This window comes from Rana temporaria, chromosome 1, assembly GCF_905171775.1.
Source record: "Rana temporaria chromosome 1, aRanTem1.1, whole genome shotgun sequence".
In the NCBI taxonomy this organism is placed as follows: Eukaryota; Metazoa; Chordata; class Amphibia; order Anura; family Ranidae; genus Rana; species Rana temporaria.
The window spans coordinates 611,998,022-612,026,021 of record NC_053489.1 but is presented as its reverse complement, the minus strand read 5'-3'; the positions used below and the strand labels follow the sequence as shown (position 1 = coordinate 612,026,021).

Genomic DNA, 28,000 nt, shown 5'->3' with positions numbered 1-28,000 from the left:
CATTAAAGAGGTCAACCAAGTCTGGTAAGCACAATTTACTACTTGTGCACATTGGGTGTCGTACTAATTATCCAGGTGGTGGAAGATCAATTATGTTTGCACGACCGGAGACGGTTTTTGTATCACAGCAAGAAATATAGAGGATATTCGAGCATTGATGTTGTATCTTTGTTTGCACCAATGGGACTTTATTATTTACTATTGATTTATTGATTGATTTATCATGCACAACAGGACACATTTTTATTAATTTACTTGTTGTTGCATATTATAGGATAAGTTGTGTAATTACATATTACTCCAAAGCGCCCCCAGTACACTTTTTAGCACGCATCAGATAGAAGTCACATACACTTCATCACTTTCTAGGGACCTTTACATGGGCACCCAAATTATTGTTTAATAATATATATATAAATATTTTTTTTGGCGCGGAATTGTTTTTTATATTTTCACAAGCAGCTCCTGCTGCCTGCCTTGGTTGCTAGGATGCAGGCAGCAATTTAGGGCCGACACATCAAAATAATAGTGTGTAATGAGGTCAATTACACATTGTTGAGATTTCTATGTTGTCCCTGAGCGGGCCAATAAAACACATTTGTCCTGTACATGTACGTTTAGCACAAACATTTACATGTATAAAGTGTTACTAAACCCAGTAATATGAAAAAAGTTAATTTGCCCGCCGACAGTGCCAACAGCTTATAAATCTTCTTTTTACATTAAAATACAGCCGCTATACACCTTTTTGGATGATCTGTATACCACGGTTACATAATAAACTACACATTTCTCAATTGCTGAGAGTTCAGGAAGGAGGAGATTTCCACTGATGCCTATATACACGCCCATAGGTGTGATGTCAATATCACGTGACCTGGCTAGCTCTGAGAACAAGGCCGCATACACACGATCGGTTAAACCGATGAGAACGGTCTGATGGACCGTTTTCATCGGTCCAAACCGATCGTGTGTGGGCGCCATAGGTTATTTATCCATCGGTTAAAAAAAAGCCAACTTGTTTTAAATTTAATCGATGGATTCCTAACCGATAGTTAAAAACCGATCGTTAGTAGGCACAACCATCGGTTAAAAATCCACGCATGCTCAGAATCAAGTCGACGCATGCTTGGAAGCATTGAACTTCGTTTTTTTTCAGCACGTCGTTGTGTTTTACGTCACCGCGTTCTGACACGATCGTTTTTTTAACCGATGGTGTGTAGGCACAACTGACCATCAGTCAGCTTCATCGGTTAACCAATTAAAACGGTCTATCAGAACGTTCTCATCAGATGGACCGATCGTGTGTACAGTGCTTAACTGTTCTCTCCAGCATAAAAAAGACACAACTGAGCATGTGCAGGTTGGCTACTCTGTCTGTGTTAACTGGCCTTCCCCAGATAGACAGTGCAGGAGGGGGAGGATCTGTGCATACAGGATAAACAGCCTTTTTACACAATGCAGAGGATTAACCCCTTAAAGTGGTTGTAAACCCACTTTTCTTAAAAATAACACCTACAAGACAAAGGCATAATGAGCTAGTATGCATAAAATACTAGCTCATTATGTAATACTCACCTCAGATTTAAGCCCCTGCAGCCAACCTCGTACACCGCTCCGGCGGCCGACATCTCTCCCGGGGGTTACTTCCGGGTATCGCATCTCTGGTGCTGTGATTGGCTGGAGCTGCGATGATGTCATGTGCGCGGGAGCCGACAGTCACGGAATGACCTCCTTTAGAAACGGCACGATCGCCGTTTCTAGAGTGCGCCTGCGCCGTTGACATTGGCGCCCTTCATTATTGTAAATATCTCCTAAACCGTGGAGGTTTGAGAGATATTTCGAGTATCAGTGATGATCCGCCCCGTGCACCTCCGCTTGCTCAGCGGGGATCGCTCCGTTGATTCCCGCTGAGTCGGCGGATGACAGGGCGGTCCCCGCACACTGTGCAGGGACCGCCCTGTCAGAACTCCGCTCTCCCCTATGGGGGGATCGGATGAACACGGACCGTCTGTCCGTGTTCACCCGATCCGCCAGACGGATGGAAAAGTAGGTTTTTCCTCCGTCACACTTTGGCGGATCGGAGCGGGTCGGATGTCAGCAGGCATGTCACCGCTGACATCCGCGGCTCCATAGAGGAGCACATAGCGCCCGTTCAGGTCCGCCTGAAAAACTGACAGGCGGACATGAACGGGCTTCCCGTGTGAAAGAGCCCTTAATTCAGGCTTACCTGTAGGTAAAAGTGGTTGTAAAGGGTTTACAACCACTTTAAGTTCCACAGTGAGGATAACAAGCATGCTATGCTGCATATAAAGACAGATATTACTGGTGTGGGTTTAGTAACACTTTAAATACAGTCCACTTTATGGATCCGAGTATATTGATGTTTACGCAGCTGTGTGCATAAGCCCATGGACAAAAAGTATGCCTGTGTTTAGATCCATGAAAACAAACACACTGATAAAATGCTGTGTTTATTGTGCCCATGTGCATGACCCCTTAAAGCAGTGGTTCTCAACTCCTGTCCTCAGGACCCACTTATGCCACGTACACATGGTCAGAATTTCTGACAACAAATGTTCGATGTGAGCATGTGAGAAAATCCGACCGTGTGTATGCTCCATCGGACATTTGCTGTCGGAATTTCTGATTCTCTAATTTTCCGACAACAAAAGTTGTTGTCGGAAATTCCGACTGTGTGTACACAATTCAACGCACAAAAATTCCACGCATGCTCGGAATCAATTCGAAGCATGCTCAGAATCATTAAACTTAATTTTTCTCCGCTCGTCGTAGTCTTGTACGTCACCGCGTTCTTGACGTTTGGAATTTGCGACAACATTTGTGTGACCGCGTGTATGCAAGACAAGTTTGAGCCAACATCCGTAGGAAAAAAAAAATCCACGGTTTTGATGTCACGAATGTCCGATCGTGTGTATGCGGCACAACAGGCCAGGTTTGCAAGATAACTGAAATACATCACAGGTAATATCATTGCTGTTCAGTGATTGCAGTATTCTAGTCTGTATCTCCCCAAGGTAATACTTAAAATCTGGCCTGTTAGTGGGTCCTGAGGATAGGAGTTGAGAATCACTACCTTAACCACTTGACCACTGGGCACGTAAACCCACTTAATAACCAGACCAATTTTCAGCTTTCGGTGCTCTCACAATTTGAATGACAATTACTCAGTCATACAACATTGTACCCAAATGAAATTTTTGTCCTTTTTTTCACACACATAGAGCTTTCTTTTGGTGGTATTTAATCACCATTGGGTTTTTTATTTTTTGCGCTATAAGAGAAAAAAGACTGAAAATTCTGTAAAAATAAATGAATTTTTCTTTGTTTCTGTTATAAAAAAGTAGCAAATTTAGTATTTTTTCTTCATTCTTTTGCATAAATGTGAAAGATTAAAGTTACGCCGTGTAAATAGATACCCAACATGTCCCCCTTCAAAATTGCACACACTCATGGAATGGCGCCAAACTTCACTACTTAAAAATCCCCATAGGCGACGTTGCAGGGTATTGTGGAGTATTGCAGAGTATTGTGGGGTATTGCAGAGTATTTTGGTGTATTGCAGAGTACTTTGGTGTATTGCAGAGTACTTTGGGGTATTGCAGAGTAGGGGCAGGGATGGATGGCTGGATCTGTGACTGCATTTGTCACAGATCCAGCCCACAGCAGCTGCTGCATCCGCTCCTTCCCCTCTCCTCTCACACTGTACCGTTCGGTACAGAGAGGGGAGGGAGGAATCGGCGTCATCACATGACGCCGGTTTGTTTACAAGTGATCGCTTCGTCATTGGACGGAGCGATCACGTGGTAAACCGCCGCTATCAGCAGCGATTTACCGTGATCCGGACCCGGCGGTCACGGACACGGGAGTGCGATTCTGGGAGGACGTCCTCCCAGAGTTAAGCAACCGCCTTGTAGACGTATATCGTCTATAGGGCGGTTGTTAACTGGTTAAAGGAGTTGTAAAGGAAAAAAAATGTTTTGCTGAAATGACTGTTTACAGGGTATAGAGACATAATAGTTAACTGATTCCTTTTAAAAATTATTAAAAATAGATAAAAATCAATCATATAATGTGCCTGCATTTTCAGTTTCGCTTTTCATCTAGTTTCATTCTTCTGTGAAGGACAGAGACACAGAGCCAATAGAGGGCAGTGTTTGTTTTTAAAATGTAACTGATTGGTTCTGAGGGGTTTTAGACACACAGTAATCACACCTTCTTGATTAGGGACCACAAAGAGGAAGCTCCCAGTACTTTTTTCATAAGGAAACAGATAACCAGGAAGTGTGCAGAACAGAGAAGGATTAGAGCAAAAACGAACAATGAGGACAAAAAAAAAATCCTTTAGTGACCCTGCAACTTCAAAAAAGATATTAAACTTTCCCTGTAATAGAAGCCTCTGCACCTTACCGGTCTTCTAACAGTACAGCCCACAGTCATATGGTTGCAGCACGGTTGGGTATTCATTTTCAGGGTAAAACTGGTGGCAAGGAGACCACATACCGTCTCCTCACAGCCTCTCAAATGCACTCCAAAAAGCAATCCATCGCATGAAAACAAGTCATTTATGTTCTGAAAGTTTTCAAGCAATTAGCAACCACGCTAAACAAATCAAACGGAAATGGTGGTTAACACCAAGGCACACAGACATGACAGGCCAGGCACGGGAGTTAACCACTTCTTCATATTAAAATCATTTTTACAAGGTTTGCTATAAAAAGTACTACTTTGCCAACTTATACTGAAATAAAATAAAAACACTTACCTGCCTGCTCTCAGTCTTCTATTAAATGTACACTGTGGTGTAGAAAAAAAAAAAACTTCCACGCACATAATGAAGTCTTTCCCCAACCGGCCAATCAAAAACCCGATTGCTAGGAAGCAGCCGGGTACAAGATGACAGCGACTGGCGAGGGATTAAACTGCCACCTTGCAGGAATGAGGAGGTGAGTATTTCTTTTGAGTTTAGTTCTGCTTTAACCACTTGACCTCCAAGAGGTTTTACCCCCCTTCATGACCAGGCCATATTTTGCGATACGGCACTGCGTTACTTATACTGACAATTGTGCGGTCGTACGACGTTGTACCCAAAGAAAATTGATGTCCTTTTTTCCCACAAATGGCTTTCTTTTGGTGGTATTTGATCACCTTTTGTTTTTTTGTTTTTTGTACTATAAACAAAAAAGACCTAACATTTTAGGCTCCTTTCACATGTACGGATCACATGTCTCATCCGCTTGCTCAGCGGGGATCGCTCTGTTGATCCCCGCTGAGCCGGCAGATGACAGGGTGGTCCCCGCACATTGTGGATCGGGTGTCAGTGAAAGTTCATCCGCTGACACCCGCTATCTCATAGGGTTACATGTACCGTATTTATTGCGGTATAACGCGCTCCCGCGTATACCGCGCACCCCTAAAGTTGCCCCCAATCCTGTGGAAAAAAAAGTTTTTTTTGTACTTACAGTTTTGGTGTCTTGCACGGCGTCCATCGGCGGCCTCGTCGGGTCCGGCGTCCTTCTGCGGCTTCGGGTGTCCTCTTCGTCGGGTCCGGCGTCCTTCTGCGGCGTCCTCCCCGCTCGTTTCCCGCGCCGAGTTTGAATACTGCGCCAACATATACAGAGCGCAGTACACTCGTGTATTGTCGGCAATGCTCAGCAACTCTCGCGCTGACGTCTTTTACGTCCAGGACGTGAGCGCGGAAGGAGCCGAGACTGCCCGACTATACCCGAGTGTACTGCGCTCGGTATATGTCGGCGCAGTATTCAAAACTCGGCGCGGGAAAGCGGGTATCGGCGCAAAATCAGGGCAAAAAAAGTGCGCGGTATACGCCGATAAATACGGCATGTCCATATTTCATCCATAAACGGATGGGTAAAAAAACAGACTTAAAAAAATATATATAATGTTTGGGGGTTCTGATTAATTTTCTTGCAAAAAAATTTGGATTTTTACATGAAGGAGAGAAGTGCCGGTGGAGAAGTGGTTAAACAATGCTGAGGATTAACCCCTTAGGTTCCACAGTGAGTGCTTTAGAGCCTATACAGGCTGATTTTACTGTTGTTGGATAAGTAACACTGTAATCTGTTAGGGGGGTCATAAAGTTAAAAAGTGTTACTAAACCTACAACAGTAAAATCTGTGTATATGCAGTAAAACATACTCGTTATACTCGCTGTGGAACCAAAGGGGTTAATCCTGCGCATTGTGTAAAAATGCTGCTTGATCCATGTACAGACCCTCTTCTTCCACTGACTCCAGAACAGGTCCACATAAGACAGAGCCTTTGGAGTCAGGCTGCACATGCTCAGTTTGGCGTGTATTGCTAGAGAGATTTTTTTTTCTTGGGAGGGTGCATGCGATCAGCACAGGGCCAATCAACACTGTCCAGGCAGAGGGTCAGGGGGTCCTACATTCTGATAGGACAGCCAGTGCAATATGAAAATGCCTCCTACAAGCTTTACCAAGAACTGCTAGAAGTCTCAAGACTGCTATACACTGCTGATGAGAAAAGGTATTCAGCAGTTTATCTTTACTTAAATAATTGCCTTTCCATGTTATGTGTACTGTAAGAGACCAGATATAGCGAATGCAGGGCCCTGGGTCTGGTAACACTTTAAAGCGGAACTTCAGTCATTTTTTCATCTTTCCATCCATTAAATCTTCTGCCCTTGTTTTAATTTGGTTAGTAAAACATTTTCTTTCTGCTAGTAAATGCCTTATACAGCCCACTTTCTGTTTCTTGTCTGGTAACAAGCCTAGGCTTATGACATCATGCACAGCTCTCTCTCTATCTCACACTTGTGAGAGTTTGCCAGGAAGGGAGGGGGGTGAGTCATTAGAGGGCCAATGAGACCTGCAGAGCTGGAGGTGTGCCTCTGTGTAAATCCTGGAAGTGAACGGGCAGCAGCTTCAGCTGCCCACAGTTAAAGTGGCTGCAGCCAGACTCAGTGGAGGGAGATTTCTGCAGCATATTTGGCAAGTACAGAATCACAGTATATATAAAATAATATGCAAAGTGGTTGGAGGGAAGCTTCAGAATGGCAAAGATGTTTTTATTACAAATTATGTGGGCAGACTGCAGTTCCTCTTTCAAAGTCATAAAAGAATGCCCTGCCTCAAAAAAAAAAAAAAAAAAAAACTAATTTGTGTACACTGTTTCATGACAAAGTAACTGTCAGTCAAACTATCACAGCGCTGAAAGCTTAGCAATGGCCTGGTAATAAAGGGCCTTTTCAGGCTGGTACTGAAGTGGTTAAATAACTGCACCGGCGTACTAAACGGCAGCAATCGCTTTACTTCCAATAAACGATCATAACACATGCGCCAGCGTTAAATATACACTAAGGGCCCTTTCACACTGGTGCGTTTTTGCCGTGTTTTCGTGGTAAAAATAGCGCTATTAAAATGCTCATAAAACGCTCCCCAAGCCCCCTCCATTGAAATGAATTAAAAACCGCTGTAAAAACGGAGCGTTAAAATCACGGTAAAACACAGCGTTTTTACCGCGATTTTACCACGTTTTTAATTCATTTCAATGGAGAGGGGCATGGGGAGCGTTTTAATAGCGCTATTTTTACCGCAAAAACACGTCAAAAATGCGGCAAAACCGCACCAGTGTGAAAGGGCCCTTAGGGGCAGATTCACAGAGCAAGTACGCCGGCGTATCTACTAATACGCCGGCGTACTTTCAAATTTCCTGCGTCGTATCTTTAGTTTGAATCCTCAAACCAAGATACGACGGCATCTGGGTAAGATCCGACAGGCGTACGGCTTCGGATCGCAGATGCAATACTTCGGCGTCCGCTGGGTGAAGTTTGCTTCGTTTTCCGCGTCGGGTATGCAAATTAGCTTTTTCCGACGATCCGCGAACGTACGCGCGGTCGTCGCATTCTCTTACGTCGTCGCTAGTCGGCTTTTTCCGGCGTATAGTTAAAGCTGCTATTTTGTGGCGTATAGATAGACTTGCCATGTTAAAGTATGGCCGTCGTTCCCGCATCGAAATTAAATTTTTTTTTTTTTTGCATAAGTCGTCCATGAATAGGGATGGATGTAAGTCACGTCTAAGTAAAAAAAAATTACGTTGTTGCAACGTCATTTAGCGCAATGCACGGCGGGAAATTTAGGAACGACGCATGCGCATTTCATTCGGCGGGGAAGCGCTTCAATTAAATGAAACCCGCCCCCAACCCGCCCAATTTCAAATACGCCGCCAGAAAAACACTAAGCCGCCGTAAGTTACGGCGCAAATTCTTCCTGGATTCGAATTTACGCCAGCGTAGCGTATCTCTGATATGCTGCGCCTGTCCAACTGTACGTGAATCTGCCCCTAAAGCTTTAAAAAGACACGAACACAACTCCAACTTACACACCCAACAGTTAGCACATGTAATAAACGTTGACATCAATTTCACAAATCTATCCAGACCCATGCATCATCATAAACTGCTCTTCATCCTGACTTAGCAGAAACTGAATAATTAAAGGCTATTAAGTTACAACGGTCCCACCACACTTTAACACATTCCCTTCCTACTACTCCTTGCTAGCTCAGTGCATATTATGTTACATGAACGTATGTGAGGGAAACACTACTGCACAAGGAGAACAAGGGAAAACGAACACGCACTGTACATGTAAATGTTCCAGGAGTCACGCTATTGTAGCAGAGACGGTTCAAACTATGCAAAACTGCACAAATCCCAATCTTCTGACCTTGTGGGCTCATGCTATACAGTATACACAGTCTATATTAGTGTTTTTCTGTGGCGGGAAGAGTCATAGGTTTCCGATCAAACGCAGACAGGAAGTCTGTATAAAGCAATGATAGTCTGATGCTGCCTGCAGCTTTTTATATGAAATCGCATATGAAGACATCGCTGGTGAGAAGGGACAGACACGCACACAAAGCTGGCTTTGATCGTTCTTATCGTGCACAGAATCGGCGGCTGAAGACGGCGATATCTGAATGATGCCTGTAGCTGCAGGCATCATTCAGATATCACCGCACAAAGTCGAGGACGTCATACGACGTCCTCCCGTGGACAAGTGGTTAATACGCACAAAACTAAAAAACTCTCCATTACTATCCTTGTTAAATTACAAACGGGACTTACAAAGCAACATTATTATTATACAGGATTTATATAGTGCCAACAGTTTGCAATATAAAGGGAGACAGCACAGTTACAATAAAATACAAGAGGGTTAGGAGGGCCCTGCTCAATATGAGCTTACAATCTAATAGGATGGGGCAAGTGGTACAAAAGGTAGTAACTCTGAGGGATAAGCGGATGGAAGAATTGGGGTAATGCACACGGCATGCTCCCTAAGACCCCATTCACACCTGAGCGACAGCCGCGATCGTCGGTAGCGGCGTATTTTGTGTGAAACTTTCAATTTTTTTTTTTTCAAAAGTCTTCCCATTGCTGTCAATGGGAAAACGGCACTGTCGCCTGAAAAAAAGGGTCCGGGACTTTTTTTCAGGCGACAGGCGTTCGGCGTCTATGAGATGTGAACCATCTCCATAGACAGCAATGGGAATTCTCCCCTCTAGCGGCAGAAGCGTCGGGCGTTTTGTCGCTCAGGTGTGAATGCAGCCTAAATGCCTTTTCCCTGGTAGTAGAAAAAATGCTGAACACTGGTAAACGTGTACCACTTTTAGTAGCGTTTACACACATTTAGCAGCAGCAATTGCTTGGGTGTGAATTCATTTTTTTCTGGCTAGTGGAAAAAATTAACACTCAAGCGTTAATATGCGTTTAGAAGCATTTACACATGCCATGCATTTTCTGCCAATGTATAAAAATAAAAAAGTGTATGCCTGTACTCCATTAGCTTCTTCCCCGGCAACAGCGGCTGGGGAAAGTGAAAGCAAACCCAAAAGTCCTGTAATACACGTTGCTTCAGAGTTCTTACTAGGCAAGGGAGGTCAGTGAAATGAGGGAACAACTGAGCTGGTGGTGTATACGGAAGGGGGGGTAAATGTACCAGGGGTGCATGGGACACTCAGGTGAATGACCCACTCCCCTGATAGGTGACTTATCTGATTTACACAGGTTCTCCTCTACTGTAGCAGCTGGAAGAATGTGTAAACAACCCCCAAGCTGCCCCCCCGCCCGCTGCCACCACCGTATGCAACAGGGTTAAAAAGCCCCTGCACATTTTTCCAATGGAATATTTAACAGACCAGAAGAAAGCAAGTAGGAAGCTCGTTGTTTGCGTTTACATACCGGGGGGGGGGGGGGGGGGGGTGATTTATTAGGCAAATTAGTAACATCATTTCTTTAGGAAGGAAATCAGGCTGCATGTCCTTCAGCAAATTCTCTCCGCACTGTGCCTCTGTATTCCTAAGCAGCCAAGTGCAACAGTTTGCAAAAGTTTGGATTTATTAGTGAAGATTAAAACAGATTTTTAACTCGCATGCATAATTAAGATTTATTCTGTCACCCAAAGAAGGTAAGAAAATAACACTTAGGGCCCTTTCACACGCACGGACCGTATGTCCGCATTTTTATCCGTCCGTTTGCGGATGAAAACGGGACATACATGGGTCCCTATGTGATGAACATCCGCTGACACCCGTAATTTGTCCGCCTCCGCAAAGATCCGCATTTGCAGACAGAAGAAATCCTATTTTCCTTCCGTCTGCCGGATCGGATGAACACGGACATACGGTCCGTGTTCGTCCAATCCCCCATAGGGGAGAGCGGAGGAAACACAGGGCGGTCTCTTCACAGTGTGCGGGGACCGCCCTGTCAGCTGCCAGCTCAGCGGGGATTTTACGGAGGGTCCCCGCTGAGCTTTGCGGACACACAGAGACATTACTGATCCGCTCCGTGTGAAAGGGCCCTTAGGCTTCATTTCCATAGACGTTTTTACAGCCACTTTCTTTAGCCTTTTTTACAGCTTAAAAACGCCTGTCCATGTTTGTTTGTGTTTTTTTTGAGCTGGAGCTCAAAAACGCAGCGGTAGCGTTTTTGAGTGGTTTTTTTTGCGTTTAACGTTTTACAACTCTACTCTGGAGCTTCAGAACGCACTGGTCCTGGTTTTTTTTTTGCAGCTTAAAAACGGCTCAGCCATCTACAGCTCAAAAACATCATGGTGGGCATGAGGCCATAGACTAACATGGAGAGCTGTTTTTAAGCTGCAAAAAACGCTCAGAAAAGTGGCTGTAAAAACGTCCATGGAAATGAAGCCTATACTTAATTCTTCTCTCTGAATTTATTAATGCCCCCCTTATTTTGGAATTACACCAATTACATTTTCTTTGCACATTTAGGGCTATTGCATATGGACTTTGAGATCAGAAACATATCAGTTTGTGATTTGTTTATGTTCCTCTATTCAAGTCACTCTGCATTAAAAATGTATTGTTAAAGCACATTCACATTATACCTAATGAATTTGCCCCCCTGGGCAAATCTTTTACACATACCACATACACACACACCAAAGGCACACAATGAGCATGTGAACCTCACATTGACTGTAAAAAAAATATATAAAAAAATACAAAATTAAGCTAATCAAAAAGAAACACAGAATGAAATGAAGCTAATCAAAAAAGAGAAACGCTGAAAGCACGCCGTATGCATCTCTGCATGTTACAGAGAATGTTACAGGTACCTTAAAGCGTGGCTGATGTAAAAAAAAATGGTACACACACAGATAGTGTAATAATAAGATAAAAAACTAGATTGTAAATTTAATAATAATTAAAAAAACACACCTTTGAATGACTCTTAGGTGCAGCATCATGCAAAGCCCACCATCCACCATTTAACATCCTTCATCCCACCACCCATCATCCTACATCTTTCATCCCACCACTCAACATCCTTCATCCCACCACCCATCATCCTACCACTCAACATCCTTCATCCCACCACCCATCATCCTACATCCTTCATCCCACCACCCATCATCCTACATCCTTCATCCCACCACCCATAGTCCTACATCCCACCATCCATCATCCTACATCTTTCATCCCACCACCCATAGTCCTACATCCCACCATCCATCATCCTACATCTTTCATCCCACCACTCAACATCCTTCATCCTTCATTTCACCACTCAACATCCTTCATCACACCACCCATAATCCTACATCCTTCGTCCCACCATCCAACATCCTTCATCCCACCATCCTACTTCCTTCATCCCACCACCCATAATCCTACATCCTTCATCCCACCACTCAACATCCTTCATCCTTCATCCCACCATCCTACAACCTTCATCCCACCACCCATAATCCTACATCCTTCCTCCCACCACTCAACATCCTTCATTCTTCATCCCACCACTCAACATCCTTCATCCCACCACCCATAATCCTACATCCTTCCTCCCACCATCCAACATCCTTCATCCCACCACCCACCATCCTTCATCCCACCACCCACCATCCTTCCTCCCACCATCCAACATCCTTCATCCCACCATCCTACAACCTTCATCCCACCACCCATAATCCTACATCCTTCCTCCCACCACTCAACATCCTTCATTCTTCATCCCACCACTCAACATCCTTCATCCCACCACCCACCATCCTACAACCTTCATCCCACCACCCACCATCCTTCCTCCCACCATCCAACATCCTACATCCTTCATCCCACCACCCACCATCCTTCCTCCCACCATCCAACATCCTTCATCCCACCACCCAACATCCTTCATCCCACCACCCATAATCCTACATCCTTCATCCCACCACCCACCATCCTTCATCCCACCACCCACCATCCTACTTCCTTCATCCCACCACCCATAATCCTACATCCTTCATCCCACCACCCATAATCCTTCATCCCACCACCCATCATCCTACATCTTTCATCCCACCACTCAACATCCTTCATCATTCATTTCACCATTCAACATCCTTCATCCCACTACCCATAATCCTACATCCTTCCTCCCACCATCCAACATCCTTCATCCCACCACCCACCATCCTTCATCCCACCATCCAACATCCTACATCCTTCATCCCACCACCCACCATCCTTCATCCCACCACCCACCATCCTTCATCCCACTACCGACTATCCTACATCATTGATCCCACCAACCACCATCCTACATCCTTCATCCCACCATTTAACATCCTTCACCCCAATAGTCAACATACTTTATACAGTTTCAAAACGAAACAAATAGGTTTTACAACTTCTAAGAGAAGCTGCATGCACAGCACTGAGCACACAAAAACTGTAAAATTAACCTTCTACATAAATGGAAACACAAAGACCAGTCTTTCCCAATCAAAGTTCTGTGGAAGCCTAGTTCCTTGATCAGAAAAAATGCAAATTGATCTTCTACTTAGGTTAACCACCACTGAAAGAGGGCAATGTTCCATTAATCACCAATATAATAGATCACTTCTTATGTTATGTACCCTGAGCTGTAATATTAATCATTTGTAGCAGGCTCTCCCCAGGATCTGAAATTGATTTCAAAGGTTCCTCCAAAGTAAGAATGTTAAAGCGGAGTTCACCCATTTGTTTGTTTTTTGCCCTTTTCCCCTTAGCTTCATGCTCGTTTTGTCTAGGGGAATCGGCTAGTTGTTTTAAAATATGAGCAGTACTTACCCGTTTTCGAGATGCATCTTCTGCGTCGCTTCCGGGTATGGGTCTTCGGGAGCGGGCGTTCCATCTTGATTGACAGTCTTCCGAGAGGCTTCTGACGGTCGCATCCATCGCGTCACTAGTAGCCGAAAGAAGCCGAACGTCGGTGCGGCTCTATACTGCGCCTGCGCACCGACGTTCGGCTTCTTTCGGAAAATCGTGACGCGATGGATGCGACCGTCGGAAGCCTCTCGGAAGACTGTCAATCAAGAAGGAACGCCCATTCCCGCAGCCCATACCCGGAAGCGACGGAGAAGATGCATCTCGTAAACGGTAAGTACGGCTCATATTTTAAAACATCTAGCCGATTCCCCTAGACAAAACGAGCATCCATCTAGGGGGAAATAGTCATATATACGGGTGAACCTCCGCTTTAAGAAAAGCCAATACAGACTGTGGACTTGTTGCAAACCCTACTGAAGCTGGTTAGTCCAGCTGTACATACAATAAGATCTGGTTGTTTGTTCTCTCTTCAGGCACAAGTTCACACCTAAACTCACAAATTTCCTCAACTTCACAATTAGGCTAACCAAATTTCACAGAAAATATATGGTCATACGCATAATATAAAATCAAAAGAAGAACCACACAACAAAGAAAAACACACAATTGGTCAAACTCAAATGAACTTTCGGTTTCGTCCAGGACCAGCCCTTGCTATTCTATGAGAGTCTGACAGGTCCTGATAAGCAGGGCCGGATTTCCCACAAGGCCAACAAGGCCAGGCCTCGGGGCGGCACTGTGTGCAGGGGCGGTGGAGCAGACAAGTAATTTTTCAGTGGTGCGGGCCAAAGCGGCAGTGAAGAGAGATTACTGCTGCCTCAGAGAATGGGGAGGGGGCGGGACGAGCACTGTCAGATTACATACAGCCAGAATCTCCTGTTTACACAGCGGCCCCTGTAATAGGAAGTCCCGTCTCCTGGGCCGACACTGGACCAATGTTCTGTCTATCATAGAAGCCGGTCTAGGAGGTGGGACTTTGGATTAAAGAGGCCGCCGAGTAAACAGGAGATTCTCGCTGTATGTAATCTGACAGCGCTTATCCGGCCCCCCTCCCCGAGATGGGCAATGATCAGGCTGCATTCATGGCAATGGGGAGGCTGCAGATGGGCATTGATAAAACTGCTTTAACCACTTAAGGACCGCCTCCTGCAGATATACGTCGGCAGAATGGCACTAGCACGTACCTGTACGTCCTCTTTAAGTGCCCAGCTGTGGGTCGCGGGCGCGCGCCAACAACCCGGTCTGAAGCTTCGCTGGCCGCAGGACCAGCGGACCCGATCGCCGCTGGAGTCCCGCGATCGGTCCCCGGAGCTGAAGAACTGGGAGAGCTGTGTGTAAACACAGCTTCCCCGTTCTTCACTGTGGCGCTGTCATTGATCGTGTGTTCCCTAATATAGGGAAACAAGATTAATGACGTCACACGTCCAGCCCCGCCCCCCTACAGTTAGAAACACAGATGAGGTCACACGTAACCCCTTCAGCGCCCCCTAGTGGTTAACTCCCAAACTGCAATTGTCATTTTCACAGTAAACAATGCATTTTTATTGGATTTTTTGCTGTGAAAATTACAATGGTCCCAAAAATGTGTCAAAATTGTCCGATGTGTCCGCCATAATGTCGCAGTCACGAAAAAAAACGCTGATCGCCACCATTAGAAGAAAAAAAAAAAAATAATAAAACTGCAATAAAACTATCCCCTATTTTGTAAACGCTATAAATTTTGCACAAACCAATCGATAAACACTTATTGCGTTTTTTTTTTTTTATATCAAAAATAGGTAGAAGAATACGTGTCAGCCTAAACTGAGGAAAAAAATGTTTTTTATATATATATATTTTGGGGGATATTTATTATAGCAAAAATAAAAAAATATTGAATTTTTTTCAAAATTGTCGCTCTATTTTTGTTTATAGCGCAAAAAATAAAAACCGCAGAGGTGATCAAATACCACCAAAAGAAAGCTCTATTTGTGGGAAAAAAAGGACGCCAATTTTGTTTGGGAGCCGCGTCGCACGACCGCGCAATTGTCAGTTAAAGTGACGCAGTGCCGAATCGCAAAAACTGTCCGGGTCCTTCACCTGCCTAAAGGTCCAGGTCTTAAGTGGTTAATGGGCAATTGTGAAGCTGCAGATGGGCATTCATCAAGCTGCATTGATGGGCAATTTTGAGGCTGCAGATGGGCATTGATCAGGCTGCATTGATGGGTACTGACCCTTATTTTGCTTCAAAGTTCTTTATTTAAAATGTAATTTTTTTTCCTGAAACTTCCCTCTTAAAATGAAGGTGCGTGTTATATGCCGATAAATACGGTATATGTATAATTTCCCATGTGAACAAATATCTTTATTTGTTCCTCTGAATATTATATAAGCAAGCTCTGTATGTATTGTGCTTAGCAATTCATTGCAAGTGATAAGTGTTCACACGTGTCTAAATCTTGTGCAAACAGACCTTTCACGGTAAGACGATGGTCAGCGCACTCGTCGGAATTCACTGCCCTGATGTAAGCTTGCATGTAACCATTTAGGTATACGTATGCTTGTAGATGCTTTCATACAGACTATCAATATAGAAAATAGTCGTATTGTTATGTGTGTGGACAGGATAATTACAGGCTTGTTATCACTAGTCATCTTAACGAGATGTCTAGAGCTAAGTGTTAACACAGACATCTGTGTAATCCACTTATAATGCCTCCTATATATGGCAAAACAGTACAGTGTTTAAATATTAGCCTAGGACTAGCTTCAAACTGGCCCCAAATAGTAAAATATATATATATATATATATATATATATATATATATATATATATATATATATATATATATATATATATATATATATATATATATATATATATATATATATATATTAGTGCTGTCAGTTAAATGCGCTATTAACGGCGTTAACGCAAACCCATGTTAACACCCTCAATTTTTTTATCGCGCGATTAACGAGGCGGCGTTCGGGGGTTATACCGGGATGATGCCTGCAGCCGCAGGCATCATCCCGGTACCGTTGTTTAGAGCGGGCGATCGGCTATCCAAACATAACAACCGATGCGGCTAAAAGCCGCTCGGTTGTTATGCCGGAGGAGCGGGAGGAGACATCCCCCCCCTCCCGCCGCTCTGACCGGGCCTCCCGTCCCACCGGGAGACCCGATCCTAGATCCGCCGCTTTCTGTGTCCAGGTTGGAGACTGACACTAAGCCGTAAGCGGCTTTGATTCAGTCTCCGCATTGAAACCACGGAAGCGGCGTCATGACGTCACTTCCGGGTTTCTCGGCTGCCAATGGCGCCGGATTTAAAAAAGTACACAGTATTCAGAATCGCCGTTTTCGGCGATCTGAAAACTTTGAAGTGCAAAGGAGGGCTTGGAGGTCTTTTAGACCCCCGATCCCTCCATAAAGAGTACCTGTCACCACCTATTGCTGTCACAAGGGATGTTTACATTCCTTGTGACAGCAATAAAAGTGATCAAAATGTAAAAAAATAAAAAAACACAATTTAATATTATAAAAAAAAAAAAAAATAAGAAAACAAAAAAAAAATGTTTTAAAGGGTGAACCTCCTTAATCGCGCGATTAATCGTGAGTTAACTATGACATTAATGCGATTAATCGCGATTAGAAATTTTAATCGCTTGACAGCACTAATATATATATATATATATATATATATATATATATATATATATATATATATAATATATAATTTTTTTTATGTAGCTGTATATTTTTTGCTACTACCATTACCTTTCACAAGAACAATCCAAATTAAAGTGGCTGTAAAGTCTCAAGGTTTTTCACCTTAAAGGGTATGTAAAGGTTCCTGTTTTGTCACCTTAATGCATCCTATTCGATCCCCCATAGGGAAGAGCGGTGCTCTGACAGGTCTTGCCCTGCACAGTGTGCGGAGACTGACCTGTCATCTGCCTGCTCAGCGCGGATCGACGGAGCGATTCCCGCTGAGATAAAGCGGAGCCCGCACACGGACAGCAGCGTGTGAAAGGGCCCGTAGTATCACTTTAATGCATTCTATACATAAAGGTGAAAAACTTTCTGTGCTGATCCCGATCCAGCCATGTGCCCGAGCGTAGTGGCTCCAGCGGCTGTCTCTCTCCTCAATGGACAGATTGATAGCAGCAGGAGCCATTGGTTCCCGCTGCCGTCAATCAAAAGCTGTGCATGGGAGCGGGGGCGGGGCCAAGTTCCGCTGTCTGTGTCAATGGATGCAGCGGTGGGATTCGGGAGCGAGCCTGCAGGGGTGCCCCCATGGAAAGCGGTGATCGGTGGGGGCACCCGATGAAGAGGGGGTGCCAGTGAAAGGGAAGACATAATATTTTTAGGTATGCTGTGTGAAAGGGAAGACATAATATTTTTAGGTATGCTGTGTGAAAGGGAAGACAAATATTTGTTTTACATTTTTTGGGTATGCTGTGTGAAAGGGAAGACCTAATTATTTTTTACATTTTTAAGTGTGCTGTGTGAATAGAAAGTCAAATATTCCAAGAAATATTTTTAGGTATGCGTAAACAGGAACAAAAGTATTTTTATTTTTTTAATATTTTCATATATGCTGTGTAAATAGGAACACATTTTTTTACATTTATTTTCTGGTATGGTGTATGAATGGGACGTATAGAGTTAGGGGGTTGTGAGATTTGATGATTTGACTGCAAAAGTGGAAATACACGCCATTCACGCCCGTGCGTTTTGTCACGCTCAACATGGAAAATGAAACCGTTTTAGACTCCGCCTGTTCCCATCTGAACGGTCAGACGCATGTAGCTCAAATCCTGGCACTTACATAGGGTCAGATTCAAGTAGGGCAGCTTCATTTTGACCCGGCGTAGCGTATCGTCTTTACGCTACGCCGCCGTAAGTCAGGGAGGCAAGTGCTGTATTCACAAAGCACTTGCCTCCTAAGTTACGGCGGCGTAGCGTAAATGGGCCGGCCTAAGCGCGCCTAATTCAAATAAGGAACAGGGGGGCGTGTTTTATGTAAATGATTTGTGACCTGACGTGATTGACGTTTTTAACGAACGGCGCATGCGCCGTCCGTAGACGTATCCCAGTGCGCATGCGTCTGATAGAATGCCTAAGATACGTCAAACACTGCCTAGGACGTGAACGTAACTTACGCACAGCCCTATTCGCGTACGACTTACGCAAAAGACATAAAAAGATAGGCTTGTTCCGACGTCCATACCTTGCATGGACTGCGCCACCTAGGATGGCATATCGGGAGTCCTTCTAAGGATACGAATTACGAGTTTCCATCATCTGGGCTTCATATTGGACACCTCTATCCATATCTCTTACCATGCTGTTTTTGATCTCTTATAATCTGGAGATCAACTCCATTCGGTAAGAGGCTTGATTTGACTGCGGTGGAGGTTCTTTTCTGTCAATCACTTTCCTGTGTGGATTTCCATATACACTTGGGAGACTTATACATTTATTTTGCCTATGGGCGGACTTCTCTATGCACATTCATATGAACATTTATGTGTTTTTATTTATTCAATATTTTTTCACTTAGCGCGATCTCTTTTGCTTTGTAGGGAGCAGCTTTATCTTTACGCCGGCGTATCTCTTACGTAAACGGCGTAACTAATTGCGACGGGCACACGTACGTTCGTGAATCGGCGTATCTTCCTCATTTGCATTATCGACGCGGAAAACAACGGAAGCGCCACCTAGCGGCCAGCGTAAATATGCACCCAAAGATAGGACGGCGTAGGAGACTTACGCCGCTCGTATCTTAGCCTAATTTAAGCGTATCTGGTTTCCAGAATACGCTTAAATTTTCGACTGCGTCGATTCAGAGTTACGACGGCGTATCTACTGATACGCCGGCGTAACTCTTTGTGAATCTAGCTATAAAAGTACAGGAACATTGAAAAAAGCAAATATTTTTGGCCCCATAGACTTCAATGGGAGCATGCCAAAAAAGAAAAAACGCAATAACACGTTGCATACGGTATTTTTTAGGCACCCTCTATAATTAAAAGTCTATGGAGTCAAAAACGCACCATCCTGCCCCAAACAATAAATAATGATGCCTTCTCTTTCATACAGCATACCTAAAAGTAATGTTTCAAATATTTGTCTTCCCTTTCACACAGCATACATAACATAAAGCACCTATACTGCACATGACATAAAAACACACTATAAAAAAAACACACACAAAAAAGCCTTAATTATGCACATAAAGTACCTATACTGCACATGACTTATACAAACACACTATAAAAAAAACACACAAAAAAGCCTTAATTATGCACAATTATGGGGGGTAAAAGTGGCTTATTCTGCAGGCTTGTGACATGACGGCACAAGCGGGGAACGGACACACATGTAGAATGCCTGCAGGGACCCTATTCTGTGCATTTAAAGGGCCAGTACCCCCAGGCTTTGAGATCACTTAGGAGAATTAGAGGTTTAGTTTCTTCCACTCATTTCAGATGCTAAGTGTAAAAGGAGCTCCTCATCTCCACCCATCACACGGTCCATCTTGGAACACTCAGCCAGATGATACTTTGTAAAGTTACATAATAGAAGGATGGACATCCAGGACTGAGCGGAGAAGAGGGACTAACAAGGAGGATCTGACCCCCAACATTGATCACAACACACCACTTACATCTCCAGAAAAGTGCGATCAATCCCAACGCCTCTCCGTCCACATCCTTTCCGATTGGAGTCAGGGGAAATAATCCTAGGAATGACGAGGACCAGCAGAAAAAGTGAAAGGGAACAGGGGCAGACTCTTCCAGACGTCCACAGGAGTTATCATTGTTCTAAGTTCACAGGAAACATGTAGTAACAGTCCTTGGCTGAGTGAGTGGGGGAGGAGGCGTGCGAGGAGGAGGAGGGGGAGGAGTGTGGGGAAGGACAGATCTCTACACAGGACACTGATACTGCAGGCTGCAACCCAATCCCACATGGGAAGGGCACAGAGTATTAATGATCGGATCACTAAAGGTATTTGTGATCAAAACATCAGGAGTATCAGTGATCGGACCAGCAAAAGTATTAGTGATCAGCGAAGAGTATTAGTGATCAGATCAGTGAAGAGTATTAGTGATCGGGTCAGTGAAGAGTATCAGTGATCGGGTCAGTGAAGAGTATTAGTGATCGGGTCAGTGAAGAGTATTAGTGATCGGGTCAGTGAAGAGTATTAGTGATCGGGTCAGTGAAGAGTATTAGTGATCGGGTCAGTGAAGAGTATCAGTGATCGGGTCAGTGAAGAGTATTAGTGATCAGATCAGTGAAGAGTATTAGTGATCGGGTCAGTTTTTTATTTTTACCGATCGGGTCAGTAGGGAGTATTAGTGATCAGGTCAGTAGGAAGTATTATTCATCTGGTAAGTGAAGAGTATTAGTGATCGGGTCAGCAGGGAGTATTGTTGATCAGGTCAGTAGGGAGTATTAGTGATCGGGCCTGCAGGGAGTATTAGTTATCAGGGAGTACTATTGATCAGATCAGCAAAGAGTATTGGTGATCGCATCAGTGAAGAGTATTAGTGATCGGGTCTGCAGGGAGAATGATTGATCTGGTCTGCAGGGAGTATTATTGATCAGGTCACTGAAGAGTATTGGTGATTGGGTCTGGAGGGAGTATTATTGATCAGGTCTGCAGGGAGTATTATTGATCAGGTCTGCAAGGAGTATTATTGATCAGGTCTGCAGGGAGTATTATTGATCAGGTCTGCAAGGAGAATTATTGATCAGGTCTGCAGGGAGTATTATTGATCAGGTCTGCAGGGAGTATTGTTGATCAGGTCTGCAAGGAGAATTATTGATCAGGTCTGCAGGGAGTATTATTGATCAGGTCTGCAAGGAGTATTATTGATCAGGTCTGCAGGGAGTATTATTGATCAGGTCTGCAAGGAGAATTATTGATCAGGTCTGCAGGGAGTATTGTTGATCAGGTCTGCAGGGAGTATTGTTGATCAGGTCTGCAGGGAGTATTATTGATCAGGTCTGCAGGGAGTATTAGTGATCAGGTCTGCAGGGAGTATTAGTGATCAGGTCTGCAGGGAGTATTAGTGATCAGGTCTGCAGGAAGTATTATTGATCAGGTCTGCAGGGAGTATTATTGATCGGGTCAGTATTAGTGATGGAGTACGGCAGTATGAATATAGGGGTGTCATTACTTATGGGATGATAGATCAGATAATACATAGACAGGGCCATCAGAGGGCGCAGTATACAGAATATATACACAGTAGACTGGGAAAGTTTATGGGAAATCACTCCACAACTCCTAATGTGAGCAAATCATATACCGGAGAGGAGGTGACAGGGCGGGATATTTTCACCATACAATGTGTATAGGGGGGGGGGGGGGTGACAAGGCATGCAGAGGATACAGGGGAGGACATATAAATATATATATACATGAGAAGTAATGGGGATCAGAGTCTAGAGACTATATGGTGGGTGGGTTGCAGTACTCTCGCTTCCTCCTCTCGGTATCACCCGGTGATTTCTTCTCCCACCAGCGTGACGTCACCAACACCGTCTTTCTCCATCACTGTGTAGCGGAATATCCCGGTGGGCGGGGTGATGCCCGGGCACAAGATGTAAAAGAAGGGGAGGTGGGTGACCAGCCAATCGCGGCGCGCCGGCCAGAGGCTGAGCCAATGATGCCAGGCAGCGGATTCCTATATGAATACGTGAGCGAGGGGCAGCCAATGAGAAACTTTCCCCGGGACCCTTCCGCCGCGAGGTCAGGCAACTTTCACGGGACAGTCACGTGGTCAGTGTCTGGGATCCAGAGGAGCACATGTCTGGGAGGGGTGACAACGTTTGTACCTTTCCCTTCCCCCAGCATCTCCTTCTCAGTATATCAGCTGGTGCTGATTTGTAGAGCTGGGATTGTACTTCTAATGCTGCATTAACCACTTTCCACCTACATGTAAAAGAAAATTGCTGAGAACCCTCAAACATATATATATAATGTGTGTATATATGAATGTATTTATATATATTTCAGTAGAGACCCTAGAGAATAAAATGACAGTTGTTGCAACTTGTTATGTCACACAGTATTTGCACAGCAAATGTTTGAAAACATGAATTCTAATGCAAAAAAAAACACAATCTATAACCTAATTTTTTGGTAAAATACAAAAGCCGATGTTATGCTGAGTAAATAGATACCTAACATGTCATGCTTTAATATTGCGCACACTTGTGGAATGGCGCCAAAATCTGGTACTTAGAAAAAATCTCCATAGGCAACGCTTACATTTTTTTTTACAGGTTACCAATATAGAGTTATAGAGAAGATCTAGTACTATAATTATTGTTCTCGCGTTCGTGGCAATACCTCACATGTGTGGTGCAAACGCCATTTACATATGCGGGCGCAACCTATGTATACGTTCAATTGGGGACAGGGGGGCGCTTTAACCACTTAAAGCAGAGTTCCAGCCTTTTTATGTTTATTAAAAGTCTGCAGCTACAAAAAGTGTAGTTGCTGACTTTTTTATTAAAAACACACTTACCTGCTCCTCAGTCCAGCGATGCGGCTGCCCGGGGCATCGCGCCTCTCCCCCCCTCTCCGGCCGGCGCCTCCATTCTTATTGTGGGCACCCGGCCGTGACAGCTTTCGGCTTCACGACCGGGCACTCACTGCGCATGTGTGAGTTGCGCTGCACTCTATGAATGGACAGGCGATCTCCTGGGACCTGTCACTCGTCCCAGGAGATCGCCTAAGGGGAGGGGCCACCTAAGGCGTGAGGAGGAATCGCCTAGGCGGTCCCTGGGTGGAAGTAGGAAGTGGGACAGGAAGTCCCACTCCTACCGAAGCCCCCACTCCCCCCCCAAAAAAAAGGAAAGAGGAACTGCAGTATGCTCACATAATTTGTAATAAAAACATCTTTGCCATTCTGAAGCTTCCCTCCAATTACTTTGCATATTTATTTTATATATACTGTGATTCTGTACTTGCCAAATATGCTGCAGAAATCTCCCTCCACCGAGTCTGGCTGCAACCATTTTAACTGTGGGCAGCTGAAGCTGCTGCCTGTTCTCTTCCTGGATTTACACAGAGGCACGCCTCCAGCTCTGCAGCTCTCATTGTCCCTCTTATGACTCATCCTCCTTCCGTTCCTGGCAAAGTCTCATGAGAGTGAGAGAGAGAGCTGTGCATGATGTCATAAGCCTAGGCTAATGACCAGACAAGAAACAGGAAGTGGCCTGTATATATTACTGGCAGAAAAAAAAATATCCAAAGTTAAAACAACAAGGGCAGAATATTCAATAGATGAAAAAATGACTGAAGGTCCGCTTTAAGGACCCAGCCTTTTTTCTGACATTTGTTGCTTACAAGTAAAAATCTGTATTTTTTACTTGCCAACTACTTAGAACTCCCAAACGTTTTATATCTATAGATTTTTTAGCAGAGACCTTAGAGAATAAAATAGCAGTCGTTGACATTTTTTATGTCACATGGTATTTGCACAGAGGCTTTTCAAATGCAATTGTTACAAAAAAAAAATACACTTTTATGATTTAAAACAAAACACATTGCCCGATTTTTTTGTAAAATATGAAAGATGATGTTACGCCGTGTACATAAATACCTAACATGTCGCGCTGTCAAATTGCGTGCGCTCATGGAATGGAGCCAAACTACAGTACTAAATCTCCATAGGCAAGGCTTTAAAAAGCTCTACAGATTACGGGGCAGATCCACAGAGCAAGTACGCCGGCGTATCTACTTTCAAATTTTCCGCGTTGTATCTTTAGTTTGAATCCTCAAAACAAGATACGACGGCATCTGGGTTAGATCCGACAGGCTTACGTATTCGTACGCCTTCGGATCTAAGATGCAATTCTTTGGCGTCCGCTGGGTGGCGTTCACGTCGTTTTCCGCGTCGAGTATGCAAATTAGCTATTTCCAACGATCCACGAACGTACGAACGGCCGACGCATTCCTTTACGTCGTCTCTAGTCTGCTTTTTTCGGCGTATAGTTAAAGCTGCTATTTCGTTCCCGCGTTTATTTTTTTTTATTTTTTTTTTGTTTGCGTAAGTCGTCCGTGAATCGGGATGGACGTAATTCACGTCTATGTTAAAAAACTGACGTCCTTGCGATGTCATTTAGCGCAATGCCCGGGCGGGAAATTTAGGGACGGCGCATGCGCAGTTCATTTGGCGCGGGGACGCGCTTCATTTAACTGAAACACGCCCCCTAATCGCCGATTTGAATTCCGTGCCATTACGCCGCTTGAGATACACTACGCCGCCGTAACTTACGGCACAAATTCTTTATGGATTCGATTTAAAGCCAGGTAAGGTACGGCGGCGTAGCGTATCTCGGATACGATGCGCCGGGGGAAAAGATCTTTGTGGATCTGCCCCTACCAGTTTAGAGTTACAGAGGAGGTCTAGTGCTAGATAAATTCTAAATAAAAAAGAACAAGCTGATGGATGTATGGAGGATACATTCCACTCCCCTGTACACGAGACGTACTCAAGAATTGATTATTTCCTGATTGAACATAGGCTATTGGAGTCAGTGATAAGTACAAATCTAGAAGTCACATCCTTCTCGGACCATGCCCCAGTGACTATGAAAATGAAGATAATTGGGGCCTAAAATAGGGCAAATGTATGGAGATGTTTTTTTTTTTTTTCGTGGAGTTTCCCTTAAAATCCATACCAGACCCAAAGGACCTGGTATGGACTGGGTCGGGAACCTACGCCGATTGTTTCCTTGATTTTTCATCTATATTGCCGAGAGACAGTGTCCTGACAAAATGCACGGGAGAATATCCAACCACATAACTTCCAGTTTCTTAAATCCCACACTAATTGCAGATTTTGAGGAATTTGTGTTTGGACATAACAGCAGCAACCAAATGCAGTGAGGTAAAACAACATTTGAGTGTTTTCACAGAACAGCCAGCGGCTGACGGGAATTAAGTTGTCGCCGCCTCAGAGGCGGACATTTTGTTGGTTAGTGTTGGAGTGGAGTAACAGTCTCCGCTCATAATACCATGCTGTCAGGGCCAAAGCGCTGTACTTCCTCCTTTAACACACCAGCGTCCCGGCGGCTAACTGGGCACTTTAGGCGTGTGCGCATACGCATGTGACCTCTCGGGCCAATCACCAGCGTGACCGCCATATTTAAACCAGCTCCTGTCAGTAGACAGGTTGCTGGTTTATCGTCAGCTACTTCCTGAACCTGTGTCTCTGGAAACCATTTCCTGTTGGAATTCCGTTCGACTCACCTCTCACCTGGAACCTGACTTCGGATTGCTTCACCACTCTATTGAACTCTTCTGACCCCGACCTCGGCTTGTGACCTGGACTCTGTTGTTGTTTCTCCTGCCCTTGAACCTCTTGGCTTGTGACCCGGTTCTGCTGTCTTCTCTGCTCCCCGAACCTTGGCTTGCACCCCGGACTTTCCAGTTTGTTTCTTGGACTCTTTCAGTACCGATTATCCAGCTTCAGTATCGTTTGTTCCTGTTTCCGTCTGCAGTCACCCAGAAGCACCTGTCATCTACAACCGTCACCGGTCAACGCTTCTCCACTGGCACCGGTAGCGCCTCGTGCTTCCGCCAACTGTTCCACAACTCAGTGGGCGGGCGCGCTTGGTCGTAAAGGTGAACCACCCTCGGCAGTTCGGTCTCGGTGAGTACTTGATTCCTGATAGATGCATTGGACTGCATTCGGTTGTTGCTCTTGTGTCAAAACACGTATTCTTCATCATGTGAAATTGCTTCGTAGAAATCTGTAATTTATCAAAAACCGTAAGTGACGTGAAATAATAATAAAAACACAAGAGCCGGTTTTTGACAATTCCTCTATTAATAGCTCTGTCTTCTCTAGCCGTCTCTTTCCGCCATCTCTTCCCACCCTCTTCTCCTCGAGCCACCTCTTGTTCTGTTGATGTCTTTATCTGTTTTGTTTTCGCCCGCTCTCTGCCGACTCTTATATAGCCATAGGGTGTGGCTATCCGATGACATCACCTGGAGAGCCCACCCCTTGTCACAAGAGGTGGGCTTCCCGGGTGATGTCATTCAATGGCCACGCCTCATGGCTATGTAAGTCAGCAGAGAGCGGGCGACAACGAAAGAGATGAAGACATCAACAAAACATGAGCGGCTTTTTTTTTTAGCGGGTAACCAGTGGCAAGATCTGGAGTCAGCTGCAGCAAAGTCCATCCTCTCCATCAGAGGCTCTAGTGAAAACCTACTGGATCTTAGACTCTGCGCTCTGGGGAATCTTATGCTCTAGCTCCCTGTTTTACCCATGTCGGAGCTCAGGTGAGAGCTGCTTTCCTGAACCACCCATAGCTCCATCCGCAGCCGTCAACCAAAGGGTCTACAACCATAGCAGTGCGCTCCTAGCCCCAGCGGTGTGCACCTGTCACCTAGCCTCAGATGACCTGACACACACACAATCTTTGTTTTGCAAATAAACAATAAAATCATCATAAAGGATTTTCAGAGCACTATGGGTTAGCTAAAGGGACAGCACTTTAAAAGTAGCTCTCTGTCAGGCCTGCCCCATCTAACCACAACAAAAGACTAAGGATAACTTTGTAGGTAACGCAATTTTTACAACACTGTATTAAGGAGAGATTGGAATGGGAAAATGCACCAAGAGCTCTACCTGCTGGCTGCATGGAAGAAAACATAACGTTCACTTGTCATATAAAAAAAATGCATTTTTTCCAAATGCTTCTTTTTTTTAGTCCTAAGTAATAAAGAAACTTAGAAGGCCACTAAAAATTCCTTTAAAAGAGAAGTATATATATATATTTTTTTTTCGATAATCAATCTTACCTAGGTGGTCCCTGCCGGATCTAAGACTGACTGTCAGTCACTGCTGTCTGCTCTGCCCCCCATCCCTCACTGGAGCACTGGGCTGTGGAGGAGCAAGAGCGGCTGGCTCAGGCTCTCACGGCTCACTGAGAGGCTGAGCCAGTTGGCGGTCCAGGGTTGTGGGTGGATCCCAACCATATTGTTGTGAGCTTCAGCCTGCTGTCTGTTAAAAATGGGTCACAGGAGTGCAGAATGCACACCTTTGATCCACAGGAGAAGTACAGCCAAACAAGCTTTGGCTCTACTGTACTTCTCCTTTAATATAGAGGCTACATAAGCAATGTAGTTTGAAGTTGGTTCAAAGTTGATTCCAGTCTTTTTGTCTGGCAGGCCACCCTGACTTCTAGATTTGTAGCTTTTCCCAATGTTATCCCACAAAGTTCACTAAGGTCACGACTGCTGTTTGCAATTTAGAAATAGTACAGTGCCATGGACTTGGTTGCCTTGGTTAGGCAGATGATACATAAGTGTATTTACCCCTT

General features: G+C 44.6%; 1 protein-coding gene across 2 annotated transcripts in view; it reads right to left on the bottom strand.

The window, feature by feature from the left end:
• Window positions 1-21,939, bottom strand: part of ST3GAL5 (ST3 beta-galactoside alpha-2,3-sialyltransferase 5) — a 153,532-nt gene extending 131,593 nt beyond the window's left edge. Inside the window, exon 1 of one of the 2 annotated variants that reach the window (XM_040335243.1) lies at window positions 20,316-21,939. The gene's annotated coding sequence lies outside the window, so the exon portion shown is untranslated. The remainder of the gene's footprint in view (window positions 1-20,315) is intronic. The other variant, XM_040335242.1, reaches the window with a different exon arrangement.
• Window positions 21,940-28,000: the final 6,061 nt, after the last annotated feature.